Source organism: Pongo abelii, chromosome 13 (genome assembly GCF_028885655.2).
Source record: "Pongo abelii isolate AG06213 chromosome 13, NHGRI_mPonAbe1-v2.0_pri, whole genome shotgun sequence".
Classification (NCBI taxonomy): Eukaryota; Metazoa; Chordata; class Mammalia; order Primates; family Hominidae; genus Pongo; species Pongo abelii.
This window is the reverse complement of record NC_071998.2, coordinates 93,726,099-93,751,303: the sequence shown is the minus strand read 5'-3', so window position 1 is coordinate 93,751,303 and position 25,205 is coordinate 93,726,099.

The window sequence follows — 25,205 nt, the reverse complement described above, 5'->3', positions numbered from 1 at the left end:
GCACTGAGCTGATTGAGATCAGACCCGTGTTAGCATGTAGGATTCTTGGGCTCTGGAGTGAGAAGGACCTAAAGTAGAGCTACTGTTTTTACTGGCTCTGTAACACTGTGTATATTACATCAATTCTCTATGACTCAGGTGTCTTACATGTCAAATGAAAGTCATTAAGAACAGTATATACGTCATAGGACTAGTGCAAAATTATATGAAATAATCCTTGTAGGCATTTAGCAGAGAGCTAAGTATTTTGAAAAACTGGTTCTAGTTGCTGTGCAGAGGCAGAAAAATATCAGGATTAGAATTCTTCATGCTAGTTTACATACTGCAGTTTACCAAGTCATTAATCATAGCACTGCCTCAGCTCTAATCAGTGTAAGCCTAACAGCAATACTAGAGTTATATGAATCGATGCCACCTGGTAGAAAACATTTCTTCAAAAGTGATCCACTGAATAGGCCTGTAATATACCCATGACATATGTTCAATTCATCATTTTTCCCAGAGTAAAATAATTATACATTGTCAAGTTTTCACTTATTTATTCAGAAAATTGAGTAGGGAGAGAAGATATTTATAAATAAATCATTATTTCTTCTATGCTAGATCTCTTGCATAGTTCATTTTATTTAACCTTTTTGACCTCTCAAAGTAAGCTCTAAGTCTTGGGTTAGGAACTCTCTTATTATAGTAATTAGTAGATTAAAATGAATTGTCATTTTCCCACAAATTTGCATTTATACATCTTGCTTTTGACTCTAGGAAGCTGTATGTATACATGCTTTGCTCAGTGGGTACTTATAATCAAGATATAAGATCCTTAGTTATGAGGTAACAAATGAACCTTTGTTTTTTTAACATTTATTGTGGCATAATTAATATAAGAAAATTGTACAGATTTAACTTATACATTCTGAGTTTGCACCTATGCATACACCTAAGGTATCATCACCGCAATGAAGGTAATAAAAGTGTCCATCACTTCCAAAAATTTATTTGTAGTCTTATATGTGTGGAGCAGGGGTTTGATTTGGGGGGTTTTAATTTTTGTTGTTGTTGTTGTTAGTAAGGACACTTAACAAAAGATCCATTCTCAACATTTTTAAAAGTATACAATATTGTATTATTGACTATTGGTACTATATCATATCTCTAGAATGTATTCCTTTTGCATAACTGAAACTTTATACCCAATGAGCAACAATCACCCATTTCCCTTTCATTCCCCCCAGCCCCAGGCAATTGTCTTATATTCTCTGATGTTATGAGTTTGACTACTTTAGATACCTCATATAAGTAAAGTCATGCAGTATTTGTTCACCTATGACCAGTTATTTCACTTATCATAATGTACTTTAGGTTTATCCATGTGGATACAAATTATAGGATTTCCTTTTTTAAGGATAAACAGAACTCCAATGTATTCCAAATGTACCACATTTTCTTTACCCATTGATCTGTTGATGAGCACTTAGGTTGATTTTGTATCTTGGCTATTGTGAGTTATGCTACATAAACATGGTGAGGCAGATAACTCTTTGAGACCTTTATTTCTATTCTTTTGGATATATACCCAGAAGTGGCATAGCTGGATAAGTGGTAGGTCTATTTTGAACTTTTTGAGGAACTTTCCTATTGTTTTTTATAGTGACTGTACCATTCTACATTTCCACCAACAATACATAAGTGTTTCCTTTTGTCCACATCCTCACCAACAGTTGTTTCTTTTTTTTTTCTTAATAATAGCCATGCTAGTAGGAGTGATTGTATATCTCATTGTGGTTATGATCTGCATTTCCCAGATGATTAGTGATATTGAGCATCCTTTCATATAATTTTAGGCCATTTATGTTTTCTTTGGAGATATGTCAATTCAAGTCTTTTGTCTATTTTTTAAAATTAGGTCATTTGGCTTTTGTTCTGTTTTGTTTTCCATTTTGGTGTAGTTTGTTTTCTGAGTTGTAGAAGATCCTTACGTATTTTGAATATTAACCCCTTTTCAGATAGATAATTCACAAATAGCTGGTCTTAGTGGCTAATGCCTGTAATCTTAGAACTTTGGAAGGTGGAGGCAAGTGGCTCTCTTGAGCCCAGGAGGTCAAGACCAGCCTGGGCAACATGGTGAAAACCCTGTCCCTACAAAAAGTAGAAAAATTAGCCAGGCGTGATGGTGTTCCCCTGTAGTCCCAGCTACTCTGGTACTCGTGACTGAGGTGGAAAAATCAACTCAGCCTGGAGGTTGAGGCCGCAATGAGCTGTGATCACGTCACTGACCTCCAGCCTGGGTGAGAGTTAGACCCTGTCTCGAAAAAAATAGAAAAGATAATTCATAGACATTTTCTTGCATTCCACAGGTTGCTTTTTCATCCTGTTGATAGTTTCTTTTGCTTTGCAGAAGATTTTTAGTTTGATGTAGATCTATCTATTTATTTTTGCTTTTGCTGCCTGTGCTTTTGGTGTCAAATCCAAGAAATTATTGCCAAGAACAATGGCAAGAAGATTTTCCTCTGTTTTCATGGAGGAGTTTTACGATTTCGAGTCTTACATTTAAGTTGTGAATTCATAACAGAAGGCAAACATTTCCCAAGGTCCCGAGTGCACTCGGTTCCTTCCCTCCTGAGAACCTAGCCCAAATCTAAATTTTTTCTTTTTAAATATTCTCTAAAACAGAGTCCTATGACTAGCAAACAAGGATTATTAAAGCCCATTGTTACCACGTAATTCAGATACCTCTACTTCCTGCTTGGTTTTGCACAAAACACCCATGATCACTCATCTTTTCTGTGTTGTTATTGTTTACTTTGCTGAGGACGGTCAGCTTTTTGGTCCGCTTTCTCTTCTATGGCCTACCATAGTGATAACATGCAGATTTACCACATAGACTGTAATTTCTTACATATGGGTACCTCAGTGCCGCAGAAAGAAGCCTCATTGTCATTCTTCTTAGGAGACAACACAAAAACAGAATCAGCAGGAAAACATCCATGGTCAGCAGCTTGTGCCTTCCTGCACAGACTTTAAACTGAGAATGCTGAGGATAGGATGGTTTAGGAAAATAAAATATTCAAGTTGGGTGACTGAACTTCAGAAATGTAATATTTTGTCAATTCATTTTAAGGAAAAAAAGAAAAAAACATAAATCCAAGTACACAAAAAACACCTATACGTAGACTACAGGTTCTAACACAGTTACTATATGCAACAATGGCTTGTCTATTACCTTCCTGGCATTTTGATCGAAATAGTTTTGCATTTGGATAAAGTTAAAATGTCTCTACTCTTACATCTTTGTGTTACCCATACAATGAGTGGTTTGACCACTTGGCAGATGACACTTTAATGACCAGAATCAAAGAGTGTTTAACAATTTGCAGCAAGTAAGAGGATCATGGGGATAGTTCCCAAAGCAGCATCCCCCCAAACACACGTGAAAACAGGGCGTTTATTGGGAGTGGAGAGTAGCTGAGTCATATATGCAGAGGTGGAGTAAAGGCAGTGCAGGCACAGTTGCTGATCGTACTTCTATATACTTCACAAGGGTAGAAAATGGCAAATAACATCCTCCCTGGGTGGGGATTTTAGTATTGTAATGAGAGGAGTTCCTCAAAATTCATCTCCAACTCAGGCATTTTGGATTTTGTTTTTCTGGAGCTGAGCTTCTTCCTGGAATCATTTCGAAATATTAATAACACAAATTTAAGGTGCAACAGTTACAAGTGAGCACATTTTTACCCAGGGACCCTGGATTGCTTTTACAAATGAAAAAAATGGCATATCTTTTTATTTATGCTAAGGAAAAAATTGAATAATGAGAACAAAATTAAAATAATAAAGATGTTCAGAAATGAATGGACAGTTATTCTGATACACTGGTGAATAGAACTAAATTAGTGCAATATTTCTGCAAGAAAATTTGACAAGATCTACAGAAAATTTAAATTATCTTAAATTTTCAAGCTCTACTTTTAGAAAAATAATGTAGGGAGGCTGTTAATCACAAGGAAATGTAGATAGGTGATACATAGATAGATAGATAGATAATAGAGAGATAGAGAGATAGATAGGATAGAGACAACAATACCTACAGTAATAGCCTAGAATTACCGAGTATTTACTAAAAGAAAAAAACATTCCTGGTTTGCTCTGTTTATCTTACTCATTAAATACCCAGGATATTTTTTTTACAAGAACGCGATTACTATGACTGGTATCCCATGTGATGCAACTTCAGACCCGATGTTTTAATGGAATCACATATTTAGTGACAATTAGAAGAAAAATGGATGAATATATAAAGTATTAGATAATCATAAAATGTAATAGCATAAAACCATTTAAATTATGTAAAGGAGATATAGCCCTGGATGTTCAGAATATATTTTCCAATAAGACCACTGTTATAAAATTGTACATGAAATTTTATTTCATAATGTCTATGTGTATATGAATATGTATGTGCCTATGCATGCATACATAGGCACAAATTTTTTGTGCCTGCATATATACATATACATATATGTGGATATATTTACAAATATGGGTTTATACCTACATGTGAATGTGTGCATATGTGCATGTCCCAAAGTGTACAGCATATGTACATTCATATGCGTTCACACATAAATAGGCTTACATCAAAAACTTATCCACCACAATAAAGTATGCTTTATACCTGGGATGCAAATTTGGTTCAACATACACAAATCAATAAATGTGATTCATCACAGAAATGGAACTAAAGACAAACATCACATGATTATCTCCATAGATGCAGAAAAGACTTTTGATAAAATTCAATACCCCTTCATGTTAAAACCGCTTAAGATGGAAGGAATGAATTCTCATTCACAATTGCAACAAAATGAATAAAATACCTAGTATTACACCTAACCAGGGAGATGAAAGATCTCTACAAGGAAAACTACAAACCACTGCTCAAATAAATCTGGATGACATAAAACAAATGGGAAAACATATAACTGATTTTATTGGATGTTTAGAAAATAATTAGTATCTGCAAATACTGAACATTATAGCATTTTTCTTTTCATTATTTTAATTTTTAAATTTTACTATTATATTTCATTGGCTAGAAACGAAATAGAAATATAAAATTAATGCCTAAATTCATTATTTATACTTGATCTTAATAGAATTGTTTTAAATGCTTCTTTGGTAATATACGATGCAGAGATCAAATAGGTATTCTTTACCAAAACAAAGGATTTTTTTTCAGTGTTTCATGAAAGAAAATTTTATTGGCAATATGTTGGACCTAAAGCTAGACCAAATCCTATGCTTTTAAGCTATGCAAAAAAATAGATGCCTTTGTTTGCATAAATTGGTTTGAGATAGATTGTCTGTCACTTGCAACAGTAAGAGTCAAATGAAACATCATCATTTCTTGTCCTTAAATCTATCATAATTATCAATTTTACTTTTTCTTTGCTTTCTGAAAAAGCGATCAAATATGTTAATCCTTCCTTCACGGTTTTCAACATGAATTCAAATTTAAACAGTGATTATTTTAATTGTTTACAATTATGTATTATCACATCATCTGTTATATGTTACTTTGCATCCTGTTTTTTCTCACTTAAAATTATTTTATTATGATTATCCCATATCATTAGTCTTCACGCCTTGGCTAAAAGCTTGCTGATATATGCTATACAATGTAAATTTAAAGTCTGTTTTCTTGTTTTTATAGATTTTGTTTTGTTTAAAAATTTTGGTAAAATATCTCATAGTTTTATCTGATTGTTGTTAATGTTAGTAATTACATTTTTAAAGTTTTCTTCGTATATACATATATTTTCCACATTCATATTATTATATTTATCTTGCTTGTCATTGTCATTGTAGCTTAGTAACTTTATTATTTTTGTGAAAGGCACACTTGTACGCCTCTTATTATAGATGCTAATTACTGCTCCAAAATCGTCTTCTAACTTACAGAATAATTTATTAGGTCAAATATTGATACTTTTTCTAATATAAACGCAGAGATTAGAATAGATATAGATATAAATATACATGTACCTACAGAACTAATACAATATGCGTATATCTGTAAATTTATATACACTTCTGTATACATGTGTATAAAGGGTTATTTAATAAAATAATTAAAGAAAAATCCTCAGGTCATACCAGTAATTTTTAATCTTCCTATAAATCCCTCTTAATGATTAATCCCTTCAACAACTTCAATCAAAATATCTATTTAGAATTTTTGTTTTGCAGTCATGTGCCACATAACAACTTTTCAATCAATGAAGAAATACATATATTATTTTGGTCCCATAAGATTATAATGCAGCTGAAAAATTTCTGTTGCCTATCGATGTCGTAGAGGTCATAATGTATTAGAACAACACGTTACCCTTCTATGTTTAGATATACAAATTCTTACCATTGTGTTACAATTCCCTGCAGTATTCAGTACAGTAACATGTACTAGTTTGTAGCCTAGGAGCAATAGGTTATATCATATAGCATAAGTGTGTTTTAGGCTATACCATCTAGGTTTGTGTAAGTATACATTGTGATGCTTGCACAAGGACAAAATCACCTAATGATGCATGTCTCAGATGGCATTCTCATCATTAAATAATGCATGACTCTATATACAAAGTATGAATATATACATACAGTTTTATCATGTACATATATTTATCTTTAAATATTCATTTTAAGTTTTCTTGGTTTTGAATGTCAATGTACATTTCAATCTGATTTTCTGGATATAAGTCTAAGAAAGCTTTGCCACTTCCTTTCTGTCTGAAAGTGCAGTTTCCTCAAGAAATGATAGTAATAATAGCACCTATGATACAAGGTCATTGTGATAATTAAATTAGTTGGCATATGCAAATTATTTAGAACAGTATTTGGACTATAGTAAGCATTATTTAAACTAGTGGTTAGCAATTACTATCACCATTGTTATTATATTTGTATTACTTTTTAAAAATAATTAATAATTTATTTGTTTTGGAGCTAGTTGGTGACTGTTTTATTTTGAATATTTATACTGAAGTTGGTAAGTAAAATGGACCAGTAATTTATCCTAGATTTTTAGCATTTTACATGCTTACGTACAGACACACACATTAATGGTTTATATCAGCCTCAAATAACTGCGGAACAATTTTGTTTATCAAAAAAGTGTACATCTTTGGCACTTTGTATTTCTTGAAAATTTGGTAAATATCACAAAATGGATAAAATATTTTCTTTTTAAAAGATTTTTATCCAGCAAATTAATTTGAATCATAAATGTAGGATTATTCACACTTTTTTGTGGCAGCATAGGTAAAGTGTATCTTTCTATGAATGTTTTTATTCACTTAGATTTTTACATGCATTGATAAAATGTTTTTACACATCATTGTTTTATGAGTTTCATTTCCAATATAATTAGTTCCTGTATTTTGCTTTTGTTTTCCCCAGAAAATAGCTTATTTGTATTTTTTAATATGATCATTTTTTGCCTTTAGGAATTAACTTTATATTGTTTTTTGATTAATATGTTAGTCTTTCTTAATATTTGTCTTCTATATTATTTGGATACATATTTATATTTCTAAAACACTTATGTAAAATATTTAGTTTTATAATTTTCAATATTCCCTATCTTCTAATATAAGCGTTTAATGTTATAGTTTGTGTATTGCTTTAGATGTTTCCCATAAATTTGGAATTTGTGGGATTTGGATTTTGGATTTTGGATTTTGGGGGTACATGTACAGGTTTGTTACATGGGTATACTATACCTTGGTAGTGTGCATAATAACCAACAGGTAGTTTTTTGACCTATTTCCCACCCCTCCCATATCCAGTAGTCTGCAGTGTCTATTATTCCCATGTTTACATCCCTGAGTGCTCAATGTTTGGCCCTACCTATAAGTGAGAACATGAGTTATTTGAGTTTCTGTTTATACATTAATTTGCTTAAGATTATGACCTGCAACCCCATTCATGTTGCTGCAAAGGACATGATTTTGTTGTTATTTATATGGCTGTGTGGTATTCTATGGTATATTCATATACCACATTTTCTTTATCCAATCTACTACTGATGGGCACCTATGTTAATTCCACGGTCTTTTCTATTGTAAATAACACAGCAATGAACATATGAGCGCATGTGTCTTTTTGGTATAATAATTTATTTTCATTTGGATACGTAATGGGATACCAGTAATGAGACTGCTGGGTGGAGTAGTAGTTCTTCTTTTTTATTATCTATTCATTTATTTATGTATTTATTTATTTTGAGATGGAGTCTCACTCTTGTTGCCCAGGCTGGAGCAATCTCGGCTAACTACAACCTCCACCTCACAGATTTAAGCGATTCTCCTGCTCCAGCCTTCCCAGTAGCTAGGATTACAGGTGCCTGCCACCACGCCTGGCTAATTTTTTTGTATTTTTAGTGGTGATGGGGTTTCATCATGTTGGTCAGGCTGGTCTCGAACTCCTGACCTCAGGTGATCCACCCACCTCAGCCTCCCAAAGTGCTGGGATTACAGGCGTAAGCCACTGCACCCGCCAGTTCTGTTTCAAATTGTTTGAGACATCTACAAACTGCTTTCCACAGTGATTGAACAAATTTATATTCCCACCAACATTATATGAGTTCCCTTTTCTCAGCAGCTTCAATAGCATCTGCTAATTTTGTTTTTCGACTTTTTAATAATAGCCATTCTATATACAAAAATTAACTCAAGATGGATTTAAGTTTTAAATGTAAGACACCAAACTACAAAAATTCTAGAAGAAAACCTAGGAAATAGCCTTCTCAACATTGGCCTTGGCAAATAACTTTTGAGTAAGTCCCCAAAAGCATTTGCTACAAAACAAATATTGATAAGTGGGACCTAAATAAACTAAAGAGTTTTTGCATAGCAAAAGAAACTATCAATGGAGTAAACAGTCAGTCTATAGAATGAGAAAAATTATTCACAAACTAGGCATCCAACAAAGACCTAATATTCAGGAACTTAAATCATCATGCAAAAAGCAAATAACACCATCAAAAAATGAGCAAGGTACATGAACAGACACTTCTCAAAAGATATGCAAGCAGCCAACAAACATGAAAAAATGCTCATCGCTAATCATCAGAGAAATGCAAATCAAGAACACAGTGAGACAAATTCTATTTTCATTTATTTGTCTTGTTCTAATTTTTTCTTATACAGGCTTAAGATACAATAAATATTATATTTTCATTTTTCCCAATAGTTAACTTTCAAATTATACCTTTTACTTTTAAAAAGTTTGTATAAATATATGTGGTAGAAGTGCAATGAAGTCTAAAGTAAATTAGATTTCTCACACTGTCTCTTTAAAAATACAAAAGGTTGGCTTGGTGCAGTGCAGTAATCCCAGCACTTTGGGAGGCTGAGGTAGGCAGATCACTTGAGGTGAGGAGTTTGAGACAAGCCTGGCCAACATATCGAAACCCCGTCTCTACTGAAAATACACAAATTAGCCAGGTGTGGTGGTGCATGCCTGTAAGCCCAGCCACTCGAGAGGCTGAGACACAAGAATCCCTTGAATCCAGGAGATGGAGGCTGCAAGTGAGCCAAGATAGCACCACTGCACTCCAGCCTGGGTGACAGAGCGAGACGCTGTTTAAAAAAAAAAAGGTTTAAAACTTGTGGTCTCCCATCACTTATCTATTCACATAACATGTCCATTTTGTTCTGCATTCTAGGCATTTTTTATCACATGAATTAATTATAATTTTATTATTTATGATTTTACATGAACCAATTTTTGATCTTTTCTACTAGGATCACAAATTTCCTTGTGTATTCTTCCATCTTGTTGCTCAGTTAGTTAGTTGGGTATTGTTTTCATTATAAAGAACAACCTTTAGAAATTTCTAAAGCAAAGTCTGCTCTTTAAATAGGTATCAATTTTAGCTACAGTAATATTGATTATTTTCTGTTTTACATCTGGTCTATACCCTTCTGCCTTGATTCTGTTAAGACATATATGAATTCAGATTATTCCAATCTCCGTGTCTCTTAAAATATTTTTCGTATCTCTAGTTTTTAATGTTTTGTTCTCAATTTATTATAATTTATTAATGTCTTCCATGTAATTGACTTTTATTTCAGCTATAATTTTAATGTACACAGCAGTTATAATTTCAGCAATGTACATATGTTATATGTAACCTCTAAATATTTTAAAAATTTACTTTGAAATTATATTTTGATTTCTGTAACTATTACATACATAGCTAACATATTCAGGATATGATTTACATGAATACTTCAAATTACAGGTTTCTAAATTTTGTATCTGCTAGCTGGGGAAGATTTTATATGTACCTCATATATGTTAATTGCCAAATAGATTCACTTGAAACTTGATTACAGGTTTTATTAATCATTAATGTTCAGTAATGCCTAAGAAATGATACAAGGTAGGAATTGCAATATACACTGTATCAACAAATCCCGATATCATCAGGATTGGCCTGAGTCCTTGGTTGCATGCAACACTGAAAGTATTTCTAAAAAGATATTTATTTTAAGCCTGGGCACGATGTCCATGCCTGTAATCCCAACACTTTGGGAGGCCGAGGCGGGCAGATCACGAGGTCAGGAGATCAAGACAATCCTGGCCAACATGGTGAAACCCCGTCTCTACTAAAAATACAAAAATTAGCCAGGTGTGGTGGTGCACACCGGTAGTCCCAGCTGCCTGGGAGGCTGACGCAGGAGAATTGCTTGAACCTGGGAGGTGGAGTCTGCAGTGAGCCGAGACCACACCACTGCACTCCAACCTGAGTGACTCCAGCCTGAGTGACAGAGCGAGACTCTGTCTCTCTCTCTCTCTCTCTCTCTCTGTCTCTCTCTCTCTATATATAAACATATATATAAAAACATATATATATAAACATTAAACACTTAGTTCAGGAAAGCATATAAGCCTGGATAATAGTCAGAGTGAAAAATAATACTATAATTGTGTTTTATGTTTTATCAAGTTTAGCTACGATGTTACAGAAGCTGCAGGATCCTGTCAACACCACTGAACATCACTGCTGCATTTTAAAGAGATTTTAAAATACAAATTCTATTGCAGAAGCAGCTAACAGATTTCATTAATTCTGGAATCACAGTTATAACATGCTTACTATGTACCAGGTTCTCTGCTAAATCCTTTTACCCATATCATCTTATTTAATTAACATAAGAACTTTGAAATAACTAATATTATTATTTTTATTAGATAAGAAAATTGTGGCTCATAGGTTTTTAAAAAGTAAAAGGTCATACTTATAATAAAAGCAGAATTCAAATTATGTTCCTAGATATGTCTGATTCTTTCAACTGTGACTGGTAAATATGTCTGTATTTTACTCTCCTATTTTTAAAAAGTAATGTTCCATCAAGGCAGTTCTGTTCAAAATAGGTAGTGGTATTCTGACTTCCTCAGTATAAGAAACAGTTAGAGGCCAAGTACTACTGCCTGAACACCATGGGATAATTCTTTGGTTCTTGAAAATTCCTTTATTATACTCTCCTGTCTCATCCAAAGACCTTGGAGTTTTATGCCACATTAATTCTCTGATACTGGCAAAATATTCTTCTGTTACCAAGATACTGTGATTATTTGGGACTCATCATAATTCTCCTTAATGGGGCAAACTCAAGGATTAGTACTCTGTGTTCTGGAATGGTAAACTGCTTGGAATTTTTTAAAGTTGAAGAGGAAAGAGAAGAAGATTTTGGTTTAAAAGGGGGTGAAGTTAAAGACAGAACTATTTCTAGAAAGAAATAGAAATCTGCTCTGACTGGATGGAGACTAAGTTTGTTAAGAGGGAAATGTCTCTAAAAGCCTCAGAAGTCTGGGAGTAGGAGGTAAAAATAAACTCAAATAATACGCACAAACTTTACATCTTTACTAGGAAGCACAATGTATTATTGTTGAAAATAGCAAAAACTTAGAAACAAATATCCTTCAATTAATAATTACCTAAATCAGTGGTTCTCAGCTAGGGATAATTCTGTCCCCCTAAAAGCATTTGTCAGTGTTTGGAAGTATATTGGCTGTCACAAGTCAGTGCAGACTGCATCTGTCATTTAATAGGCAGAGTCAAGAATGCTGCTGAGTATCCTGTAACACACAGCACATCCCCCACAACAGAAAATTTTCCAGCCCAATATGTCAATAATGCCAAGGATAAAAAACACAGTTAAATCACTTGGAATATATGCATATTATATCCATATATTCATATCCATATACATATTATCATAGAAAGGTCACCAAGGCAGCCGGGTGTGGTGGCTCATGCCTGTCATCCTAGCACATTGGGAGGCCAAGGAGGGCGGATTGCCTGAGTTTAGGAGTTCGAGACCAGCATGGGCAACATGGTGAAACCCCGTCTCTATTAAAATAAAAAAATAAAAATAAATAAAAAAAAAACTAGCAGGGCATGGCAGCGTGTACCTGTAGTCCCAGCTACTCGAGAAGCTGAGGCAGAAGAATTGCTTGACCCGGGAGGTGGAGGTTGCAGTGAGCCAAGATGGTGCCACTGCACTCCAGCCTGGCAACAGAGCAAGACTCCGTCTCAGAAAACAAAACAAAAACAAGAAAGGTCACCAAGGCAACGATATATTTGAAAAATTAAATAAAAAACAAATGCAAATTTTTAATATTTTTTCATTCATTTAAGCAATAAAAGCAAAAAAAAGTATGCTTATGTAAATATATAAAGATAGCAACAATGATATTGAGCATTTACTAATTTCCCATCATTGTCCTAAGTGTTTTAAATGCACTCATGTATTTAATCCTCACAATGATTGTAACATCTAGGTACTATTGTTATCAACACCTTACATGTTAGAAAAAAGACACAAAGAGCTAAGAAATTTGTTCAGTTATCACACAACTATTAAGAAAAAAGTCGGGTACACAAGTCCATGCAGTCTAGATCCATGGAGTACATATTCTCTATCATTTCCGGTCATATTAATTTACAAGGCAAGAAAGAAAAAGGATTGAAAATTAACACATTCAACAATTCAGAATGTGAAAACACATAGAAATGGACATGCTTTCTTATGTTTTACTCTCTATAATTAGGAACTGCTAACATTATTCAAAAATACTTCATTGATGCTGCAATGTTTTTAAAGAATAATCATGGTTGCCTATCAGATAATAAATCAACTATGCTAAATAAAGAAAGGAAGAGAGGAGATGGAGCAAGATGGCAGAATAGAAGGCCCCATCCATTATCCCCCCTGCAGGAACACCAAATTTAACAACTATCTACACAAGATAAGCACCTTCATAAAAAATAAAAATAAAAAATAAGGGGAGCACTCGCAGTACCTGGTTTTAACTTTGTATTACTAAAAGAGGTACTGAATAGGGTAAGAAAACTTGAATTGCCGGTGCCACCCCTCCCCCATTCCCATGGAGTGGCTGCATGGCATGGAGAAATCTGTGCTGTTGGAAAAGAGCAGCAATTGTGAAACTGCATTGAGCTCAGTGCTGCTTTGTCACAGTGGAAAGCAAAACTGCATTGAACTCAGCTGATGCCAACCCCTGGAGAGAGCATCTGAACTGGACCTACCCAGAGTGGTATCACCCATCCCAGTGGTGGAATCTTGAGTTCTGGCAAGCCTCACCACCTGGGCTGATGATGTGTTCTGAGGCCCTAAATAAACTTGAAAGGCAGTCTAGGACACGAGGACTTTGAGACCCAATGCTGAGCTGGGCTATGAGCCAGTGGACTTCAGGAGAATGTGAAATACTGAGACACCAGCCAGAGCAGCTAAAGGAGTGCTTGCGCCACCCCTCTCCCAACCCCAGGCAGCACAGTGCATGGCTCCAAAAGATACCCCTTCCTTCTGAGTGAGGAGATAAGAGAGAAGGGTAGAGAGGTCTTTTGTATCTTAGACACCAACTCAGCCACAGTAGGATAGGGCACAAGGAAGAATCATGAGGCCCCCATTCCAGGCCCCAGCTCCCAGATTAAATTTCTAAACACAACTTAGGCCGGAAGTGAAGCTGCTGCCTTGAAGAGAAGGACCCAGTACTGGCAGGATCCATCACCTGCTGACTAAATTGTCCTTGGGCATTGAATAACTTATGACACCCAGACAGTACGTCAGGGGCTTTGGGTGAGACTGAGACATAATGGCTTCTGGTAAAACCCAGCACATTTCCAGATGTGGTGGCTATAGGGAGAGACTCCTCCTGCTTGAGAAAAGCAGAGGGAAGAGTAAAGGGGACTTTGTCTTGCACTGTAGGTACCAGCTTGGCCACAGTGGGGTTAAAAAACTAGCAAGCTCTTGGGATCCCTGATTCCAGTTCTTGTCTCCTAAACTGCAATTCTGGACATGCACTGGGCCAGAGTGGAGGACATTGCCCTGAAGGTTGAGTTCCAAGTCCGGCAGCATTCACCACAAGCTGACTAAAGAGCCCTTGGGCCTGAAGGAAACATCGGTGGTAGCTTAGCATGACTCTTTGTGGGCCTGGGATGGTGGTGACTGTGGAATGAAGCTCCTCTGCCTATGAAAAGGGGAGGGAAGAATGGTAAGAATTGTGTCTCATGGTTTGAGAGTCAGCTCAGCCACAGAAGAATAGAACAATAAGTAGACATCTAAGATCTTTGACTCCAGTCCCTAGCTCCCAGGTGGCATCTTCAGATTTGCCCAGGGCCTTGGGGAGCTGGACACCTTAATGGAAGGACACAAGCCTGGCTGGCTTCACCACTTGCAGATTGTAGAGCCCTATGACCTTGAGGAAACACAAGCGATAGCCAAGTAGTGCTTATAGCCGGCCTTGGGGGAGACTCATTGCTGTGCTGATTTCAGATCTGACCCAGCTCAGTCCCAGTGGTGGTGGCCCCAGGGGAGCTTGTGTCACCCTATCCCCAGTCCCAGGTGGTTTAGAACACAGAGGAAAAACTCCATTTGTTTGGAAGAAAGTAAGGGAAGAGAACATGAATTTCTGCCTGGTAATCCATGGAATTCTTCCAGACTTAAGCAAGACCATCAGGGCAGTACCTCCATGAGTCTGCAAGACTCGTGGGCTTGGATTGCCCACTGACACAGATACAGCTTAGATCACAACACCAAAGTCCTTTCGAATACCTGAAATTTCTTGACAGGGAACATCTAAGAATTATTGGCCATAAAGAGGAGGTAGAGAAAGAGATAAGGGTAGAAAATTTATTCAAAGGGATAATATCAGAGAACTTCCCAAACCTAGAGAAAGATATCAACATTCAAGTACAAGAAGGTTATAGAATATCAAGACAATTTAACACAAAGAAGCCTACCTCAAGGCACTTTAATAAGCAAACTCCTAAAGATCAAAGATAAAGAAAGGATCCTACAAGCAGAAAGAGAAAAGAAAAAACACCATCCAATAAAGCTCCATTATGTCTGAGTGCAGACTTTTCAGTGGAATTTTTACAGTCCAGAAGAGAGTGTCATGACATAATAAAAGCGTGAAGGAAAAAACCTTTTTACCTTAGAATAGTATATCTGGCAATCATATCCTTCAAGCACGAATGAGTAATAAAGGCTTTTCCAGAAAAACACAAGCTGTCATCAACACCAGACCTCTCCTACAAGGAATGCTAAATGGAGTACTTCAATCAAAAATAAAAGATCATTACCGAGCAATATGACATCATCTGAAGGTAGAAAACTCACTGGCAATAGTAAGTACTTGGAAAAACACAGAATATTATAATGCTGTAACTGCAGTATACAAACTACTCTTACGTTAAGTAGAAAGGCTAAAAGGTGAACCAATCATAAAGAATAACTACAACTTTTCAAGCCATAGACAGTATATTACAATATAAATAGAAGCAATAAAAAGTTTAAAAAACTGGGAGATGAAGTTAATGTGTCAAGCTTTTACTAGATTTCTTTTTGCTTCTTTGCTTGTTTTTGCAAGTGGTGTTGGTATCGCCTTAAAATAAAGGGTTATAAAATAGTATTTGCAAGCTTCATGGTAACCTCAAATCAAAAAACATACAATGGATACACACACACACACAAAGCAATAAATTGTTATACCACCATTAAAAAACACACACAGAAAACTTCACTAATAGGAAGAAAACAAAGAAGAAAAGAAGGAAGAGAAGACCTCAAAACAACCAGACAACAAATAACAAAATGGCAGAATAAATCGTTATTTATCAATAATAAGTTTGAATGTAAATGGACTAAACTCTGATCAAAATACATAGAGTAGCTGAATAAAGAAAACAAGACCCAATGATTTGTTTCCTACATGAAACACACTTTACCTATAAAGACACATATAGACTGAAAATAAAGCCATGGAAAAAGATATTCTATGCCAATGGAAACCAAAAAAGACCAGGAGTGGCTATACTTACATCAGTCAAAGTGTATTTCAAAACAAAAAATATAAGAAGAGACAGAGAAGGTCATTATATGTTGAACAAAGTGTCAATTCAGCAAGAGACTATAACAATTTTAAGTATATATGCACCCAACACTGGGGTACCCAGATATATAGAGCAAAGATTATTAAAGCTAAAGAAAGAGATAGCCCCCAATACAATAATAACTTGATACTTCAACACTCCACTTTCAGCATTGATCTTCCAGAGAGAAAATCAATAAAGAAACATCAGACTTAATTTGCACTATAGACCAAATGGAACTAATAGATATTTACAGAATGTTTCATCCATGGCTGCTGAATATACATTCTTTTCCTTAGCACATGAATAACTCTCAAGGACAGACCTTATGTTAGGCCACTAAACAAGTCTTAAAACATTGAAAAATAAAATAATATCAAGCATCTTCTCTGACCACATGGTATAAAACCGGAAATCAATAGCAAGAGGAATTTTGGAAACTATACAAACATATGGAATTTAACAATAGTCTCCTGAATGACCAGTGGGTAAATGAAGAAATTCAAAAGGAAATTGAACTATATCTTGAAACAAATGATAATAGAAAGGCAACATACCAAAACCTATGGAATACAGTGAAAGCAGTACTAATAGGCAAGTTTATACCTACTTGTGCCTGCATCAAAAAAAGAAAGAAAAAAAAAGAACTTCAAATAGACACCTTAATATACATCTTAAATAACTAGAAAAGTAAGAACAAACAAAATCAACAAATAATACAAGAAAAGAATAAAGATTAGGACAGATATAAATGAAATGAAAACGTAAAACAATACAAAAGATCAATGAAAGAAAATGTTTTTTGAAAAGATAACAAAATTAACATACCTTTAGAAAGACTAACTTAGAAACAAGGAGAGAAATCCCAAATAAATAAGATCATAGATAAAAAAGGAAATGTTATAACCGATACTGCAGAAATTCAAATAATCACTAGGGACTGCTATGAAAGACTTTATGCTAATAAACTGGAAAATCTAGAAGAAATAGACAAATTATTAGACATATACAACCTCCTAAGATTGAACCATGAAGAAATCCAAAACCTGAACAGACCAATAAGTATTGAGATTGACGCCATAATAAAAAGACCCCCAGTAATGAAAAAAGACCTGATGTCTTCACTGCTGAATTCTACCAAACATGTAAGGAAGAATTAATACCAATCCTACTCAAACTATTCCTTAAAATAGAGGAGGAAGAAATACTTCCAAACTCATTCTACAAGACCAGCATTATCTTGATACCAAAATCAGACAAAGACTCATCAAAAAAAGAAATCTACAGGCCAGTATCTCTGTTGGATATTGAGGCAAAAATCCTCAACAAAATGCTATCAAACCAAAGTCAACAACACACTAAAAGGAACAATCATCATGACCAAGTGGGATTTATCTCACTGATGCAAGGATGGTCCAATATATGCAAATTAATCAATGTGATACATTATATCAACAGAATCAAGGACAGAAACCATATAATCATTTCAATCGATGCTGACAAAGCATTGATAAAATACAACATCCCGTCTTGATAGAAAACTGGGTGTAGAAGGAACATACCTCTAACATAGTAAAAGCTATATACAACAGACCCACAGCTAGCATCATACTGAATGGGGAAAAACTCAAAGGCTTTTCTCTAAGATCTGAAACAGGACAAGGATGTCTGCTTTCACCACTGTTATTCAACATTATACTGGAAGTCCTAGCTAAAGCAATCAGAGAAGTGAAGGAAATAAAGGCATCCAAACTGGAATGAAAGAAGTCAAATTATCCTTGTTTGCAGATGATACAAACTTAGATTTGGAAAAACCTTTCAGAACTGATAAACAAATTCAGTAAAGTTGCAAATACAAAATCAACATACAAAAATCGGTAGCATTTCTGTGTGCTAACAGTGAACAATCTGAACAAAAAAAATCAAGAAAGTAATCTCGTTTACAATAATTACAAACAAAATACCTAGAAATTAACCTAAGATGTGAAATGTTTCTGCAATGAAAACTGTAAACCATTGATGCAAGGAGTTGAAGAGGACGCAAAACAATGCCAAGATATTCTCTTTTCATGGATTTGAAGAATCAATATTCTTAAAAAGTTCATAATACCTAGAGCAAATACAGATTCCGTGCAATCCCTACCTAAATACCAATGACATTCTTCACAGAAATAGAACAAAAATAACAATTCTAAAATGCATGTGGAACCACAGAAGACCCAGAATAGACAATGCCATTATAAGCAAAGAGAACAAACCTGGAAGAATCACATTAGCTGACTTCCAGTTACACTACAAACTATAGTAACCAAAAGAGCATGGTACTGGCATAAAAACAGTCACATAGAACGATGGAACAGCATATAGAACCAATAAATAAATCCATATGCCTACAGTGAACGATTTTTTGACCATATTGCCAAGAACATACATTGGGGAAGGTACAGTTTTTCCAGTAAATTGTGCTGGGAGAATTGGATATCCATATGCAGAAGAATGAAACCAGACTCCTGTCTCTCAGCATTTACAAAAATCAAATCAAAATGGATTAAAACATAAATCTAAGACCTCAACCTATGAAACCAGTAAAAGAAAACATTGGAGAAACTCTCTGGGACATTGGACTGGACAAAGATTTATTGAGTAATACCCTACAAGCACAGGCAACCAAAGCAAGCATGGACAAATGAAATCACATCAAGCTAACACGTTTCTGTACAGCAAAAGAAGCAGTTGACAAAGAGACAACCACAGAACAAGAGGAAATATTTGCAAACTACCTGTCTGACAAGGGATTAATAACCAGAATATATAAGAAGCTCAAATAACCCTATAGGAAAAAAATCTAATAATTTGATTTTAACATGAGCAAAAGATCTGAATAGACACATCCTAAAAGAAGAAATACAAACGGCAAACAGTTAAAATGGTTTTTATCCAAAAGTCAGGCAATAACAGAAGCTCATGAGGATGTAGAGAAAAAGTAATCCTCGTGCATGGTTGATGGTAAGAAAATTAGCACAACCACTATGGAGAAGAGTTTGGAGTTTTCTCAAAAAACTAACAATAGAACTACCATGTGATCTAGCAATCCCACTCCTAGGTATGTTCCCCAAAGAAAGGAAATCAGCATATTGAAGAGCTATCTGCACTCCCATGTTTATTGCAGCACTATTCACAATAGGCAAGATTTGGAAGCAACCTATGTGTCCATCAACAGATGAATGTCTAAAGGAAATGTGGTACATATACACAATGCAGTACCGTTTCTACATAAAAAACTAAAGATATACTGTCATTTGCAATAGCATGGATGGAACTGGAGGTTGTCATGTTAAGTGAAATAAGCCAGACACAGAAGACAAACCTCGTATATTCTCACTTACATGTGATATCTAAAAATCAAAACAATCGAACTCACGAAGATAGTAGAAGGTTGGTTACCAGATGCTGAGAAAGGCAGTGGGTGGGAGGGTGAAGGAGATGTTGGGTGATTAATGGGTACAGAAGATTGTTAGAAAGAATGAATAATACTGAATTTCTGTTAGCAAGACAGGACAACTATAGAAATAATTTAAATGTACACCTTAAGATAACTTAAAGAGTTTACTGAATTCTTTGTAACAAAAAGGATAAATGCTTGAGGTGATGGTTACACCATTTACCCTGATGTGACTATTAAATATTGCGTGTCTGTGTCAAAATATCTCACATACTTCATAAATATATACACCTAATATGTACCCACAAATTTTTTAAATAAAAAAAGAAAGCATTTACTTTCACTAGCTGAGAAAAATGACAGAGAAAGAGATTGAATTTGAAAGGCCAGAAAGTTCTTTCACAAGCCCATGAAACCATAGCAAAATAAAAGAAAAGAAAGAGGGAGAAAAAATGACGAAATATGTTAAACGTTTCTGTTAAAATAATGCTGATAACCGATAGCTACATAGAATAACTGCTAAACAGTACTAAAAGATGTTATTTAGTAGAAAAAAAATTTCCTAAAATTTTACATTTGATGTTTTGATCTGAAAAACTCATTAGAAGTATCCTTTGTATATCACTTTTAGCTTTCATATATCACTTTTTTCTTGCTACTTACTGTCATGCCATTCTATGTTCAATATAAGAGGAAAAATGAGTTACCTAAGTTTACTCATGATAGGTTCAAGTTGGTATAGTTCATATTTATTTTATTTCTTATTTCCACATATTTTTTGTGTTGGCCATCTGACTAGACCTTCATTGCTAAGTGCAGGATTTCTAAATATATTAATTAATATTAAGTTGTTAAGCCAAAAACGTTTTAAATTACATGGAATATAAGATTAGAAAATATGAAAGATACCTACAAAATCCCCACTTTTTCACATAATTTGAAAAATATGCATAGACATATAAGATGTATTAACAACCACCCAAATTTATTTCACATTATAATACTATATGTAATTATATATGTTTTGAGAAATTAAGACTTAATTTTATCATGTAGATATTTAGCAATTTTTGCAGAAAATCGGAGGGTATGTTGCAGATGGAGAGAGTACCTTTTGTCTAGTTAGCAGCATGTAACTTTATAGAAGACATTAATACTAGCCTAATAACTTATTGTCACCCTTTACAGTGACATTGAGATAACAAAAATGGCTCAATTTCTTTGCTACTTGCATTCCTATTGCCATATTTCCCCAAACATTTGAGAGCCTGTTGAGTTCTTATCTCAATGCAAGAAAAAATCTTATGGCTTATGAAAAATATGTGTTTATGATAAGATTCTTGATTTTATCCATTAATTTGTTGCTATCATTAATGTTTTGTATAAGATTCTTGACCCTATAATGCTAGAGATATTGTGAATAACTTATAAAGCTACGCATAGTTGGTAGTGAATTTTTGTTTTCTTTTGATGTCCTTTAGTTTTCCTATTTTCAATTATAAGGATATGTTTCTTTAATAATAAAAGAAATTAGAATAATATTTTAACATAAAATGGGTTAAGAATATAACTACACAACGATAATGGAAAGAGCACATGATTTGGAAATAAAGACAATGAATTTTAAAGATACTACTTATCATTATTATTCCATTTGGTAAGAAAGTGGCCTACAAGAAATGTAATTATTAGGAGGTAGATAATTAATCATGAGTGATAGAGTAAATAACATCCCATGATAATCTAAAGTCATATCTTATAAACAGAAAATTGAAACATATACTTTCAACTGCTAAATAAACATATCCAATTAAATACTTGGGGACTGAGCAAAACAAAATAGTGTGAGGCTGTGTACTTGCTCAAACAATTACGAGGTGAATTTTGGCCAACATTCTTTTACTGCCTCCTTTCATACCTGTCACCTATATGCCTTATTCTAATGTACATAAAACAAGAACATACAATGTTTGTCTTTCTGTGCCTGGCTTATTTCACTTAGCATAATGTTCCATCTTTACTGCATTTCAATTAACCAAAGAAGACAATTTTAATAATTGGATACCACTGTGTGACCTATGTTATTATTATTATTATTATTATTGTTTTTTTTTTTGAGATGGAGTCTTGCTCTGTCACCCACACTGGAGTGCAGTGGCGTGATCTCAGTTCACTGCAACCTCCACCTCCTGGGTTCAAACGATTCTTCTGCCTCAGCCTCCCTAGTAGCTGGGACTACAGGCTCATGCCACCATGCCCAGCTAATTTTTTGTGTTTTTAGTAGAGATGGGGTTTCACCATGTTAGACAGGATGGTCTCGATCTACCTTGTGATCCGCCTGCCTGGCCTCCCAAAGTGCTGGGATTACAGGCGTGACCCACCATGTCCGTCCTGACCTATGTTATTATCTACAACTTCCCACCAACAATGGGGTCCTTATGCCATCAGAACAATGGTTTAATACCAGAATCTCATCCTGATTATAGATGCCATCTGTCTAAACCTAGCCATAGAAAACCAAGTCTGACACAGAAGGTTTGTGTATTATTAATTTATTAGGAGTATTATTTTAAGTAGTAGGGAAAAAGGACAAAGAGAATATAATGGGAAAATCAGGAGAGACGATGCAAGGTTTACATTACAGTTGACAGCTGAAATGTTCAACTGACTATTTAAAGTCATCGTATATCTTTCAAGAACCCATACAAACTGAAGCAGAGAATAGCCCACTGTAGGAGAAGAGGGGAATAATTTTTTCACTGATTTTAGTCTCTCATTGATCAAATAAACTCCTATGGAGCTTTAACTCCTCATTTTTGGTTGTGCCTGGATGACTTTTAGGCAGAGAGCTGTAGTGTCCTATCTAGCCATATAAAAAGGAAAGGCCTAGATCAAGAATTGGGGGGCCCAGAACTGTCAGTTGGATAGCCAGGATCTCTAAAGTGTTCCAGCAAGTCATATGAAAGACAAGGATCCATTGTCATAGGTGCTTCAGTCTGAATACAGCAGTAGCAGAGACAACATGGTCTCATGACTATAGAAAGAGTGCAAAGTATGACAAAGCCAAATATGAAGATCTGGGGACAAGGTGCAGGATTGAATCTAGTACAAAAGTATATGGTAATTCTTCATCGTCCAAGATCTTTCTAGATCAGGTCATGATTTTTAGACTATTCCTATGCTCAGGTGGTCACTTTAGTCACATGGTTCTGTAACAAAGTATCACTCTACAATGAAAAATCACCCAATGTCTATTACCATTCCATTGAAATTAGAGCACTCATTCATTTCAACTGTAGCATTTCACATTATGATTAAAGTAACTTTCAAAGATTCTGGTTGTCCACTCCAGCCTGGAGTTATTTCTTGTGACCTTGTGCATTTTAAGAAGGTATTGTGTCAGCTTAACACACAAGCTGAATTCATTTAGTTTTAGCTTCCAAAATATTTAAACTTCTCTTTCTACACTGTTGAAAGGAAATTTGAAGACTTCACATTTTTCAGTGTGGGTCACCTTTGAGGAAACCTTTTGTTTACATGTATACTATAAGAACTAAACAATCTACTAAATAATTCAATATAAATTGAAATCTATAACTGGTGCAACTATAATAATCGTCCTCTAACATTGATAGAGAATTTTCATATCTTACATGCAACTGGATAATCTCAATTATTTTTTAAATGAGGAAGACTTAATGTTTTTTTCTGTTCGTTCAATTGTTTATTTCATTTGTGCTCCTTAGGATGTACTTGGACCAGACTATTTATAATTGTGAAAACGGTGAAGGAAGTATAAGTGAAACAGTATTGTTTTTGCAACAAAATTCTCTGAGGCAAGAAAATAGCAACATTTTTAAGCAGGGAAGGAAGAGTCTCAATACACAAAAGTGAAGGGACTTCAGTGAAGGACTAAGTCTCAGTATTGGATAGGGCATTAAGAAACTCCAGTTGTCCAAATTCCAACAGTTATGTTTCTTAAAATTTTCCTTACCTACCTTTATCTGAGTTTTGCTTATGGCAGCAGGTAAGGATTTCAATTCTTCTGAAATTACAATTTGGCAATACCTCTCTCAAAGTTAAAGGTTTGTTCTTAACTATCTGAGCCCTATAGTTAAAAGAGGTGAGGAAATCTTTATAGTGTATTAATAGAAGTCAACCTAGGTATTTGATCTGGTCATTTATTTTCTTTTTATTCAATATTAGAGATACACCTACTTCCCCCACAATTTCTAAATTATTCATGTCCTTCATATCCTTTACACAGATATATTACAGTGTAAATGTGAGTGTTCAAAGCTATTTACTGCCTTTTTCCTTGATGACTAAACCCATATTTCTCTTTTTTCCTGGAGGGTTCATTGTCTTTATTGCATCATTGATATTGGTCTGAATCCTTGGTGGTGTGCAACCGAAAGAAAAACTGAAAGCATTCAGCAAAAAATGAGAGATTTATTTAAAAGAGTACTGAATACTTAATTAGTAATAGAATATTAATCTTAGTAAATCAATAGAGTGAAAATAAAAATAAAGTACAATCACGTTTTATCAATGAGAGTCTAGTATTCATGGTACACAAGCTGTAGGACCTTGTCAATAACTCTAAATATCACTGTTGTTACTACCATGAATAAGTTCTAACCACCCCATCAGTCATTCCATATCCAAAAATCCAGGTAAGAACATTGATTGGCCGTGTCAAGTTCACATTATTGAGCTCTGAATAGGAGGTAGCAAATCTAGAAATCCTAGTTTCTTTTAGCTGCTATACTGAAAACAGACATAGTTGTCTTCCTTGAAATTTTCAAGATTTATATACAAGGGGGAATTCTCTAATAGTAATAAAATGGTTTGCATGCTGAATTTTTAAAAAGCCAGTGTTTATTGACTTTGCTTTAGATAAATTAGCAAACAATGAAATATTAATTTGGGGTCTATATTATTATCAGAAAACATATTTGTAAATGAACACTTCAAAAATATGATATATGGAAAACTGCTCTAAAAGGTTTAATTTCAACTCTAATATGCAGCTTTTTTTATTATTTATTCTGAAAATAGCAGAAATCTTCAAAATGCAATCTATTGCAAGGCAGTGTAAAATACATGCTTATGGTTTCATACTTAGTTCACACAAAACCATGATTAGTTTATTAAAACAGCATAGGCTGGGCACAGCAGTTCATGCCTGTAATCCCAGCACTTTGGGAGGCCAAGGCAGGCAGATCATCTGAGGTCAGGAGTTCGAGACCAGCCTGGCTAACATGGTGAAACCCCATTTCTACTAAACTTACAAAAAATTAGCCAGGC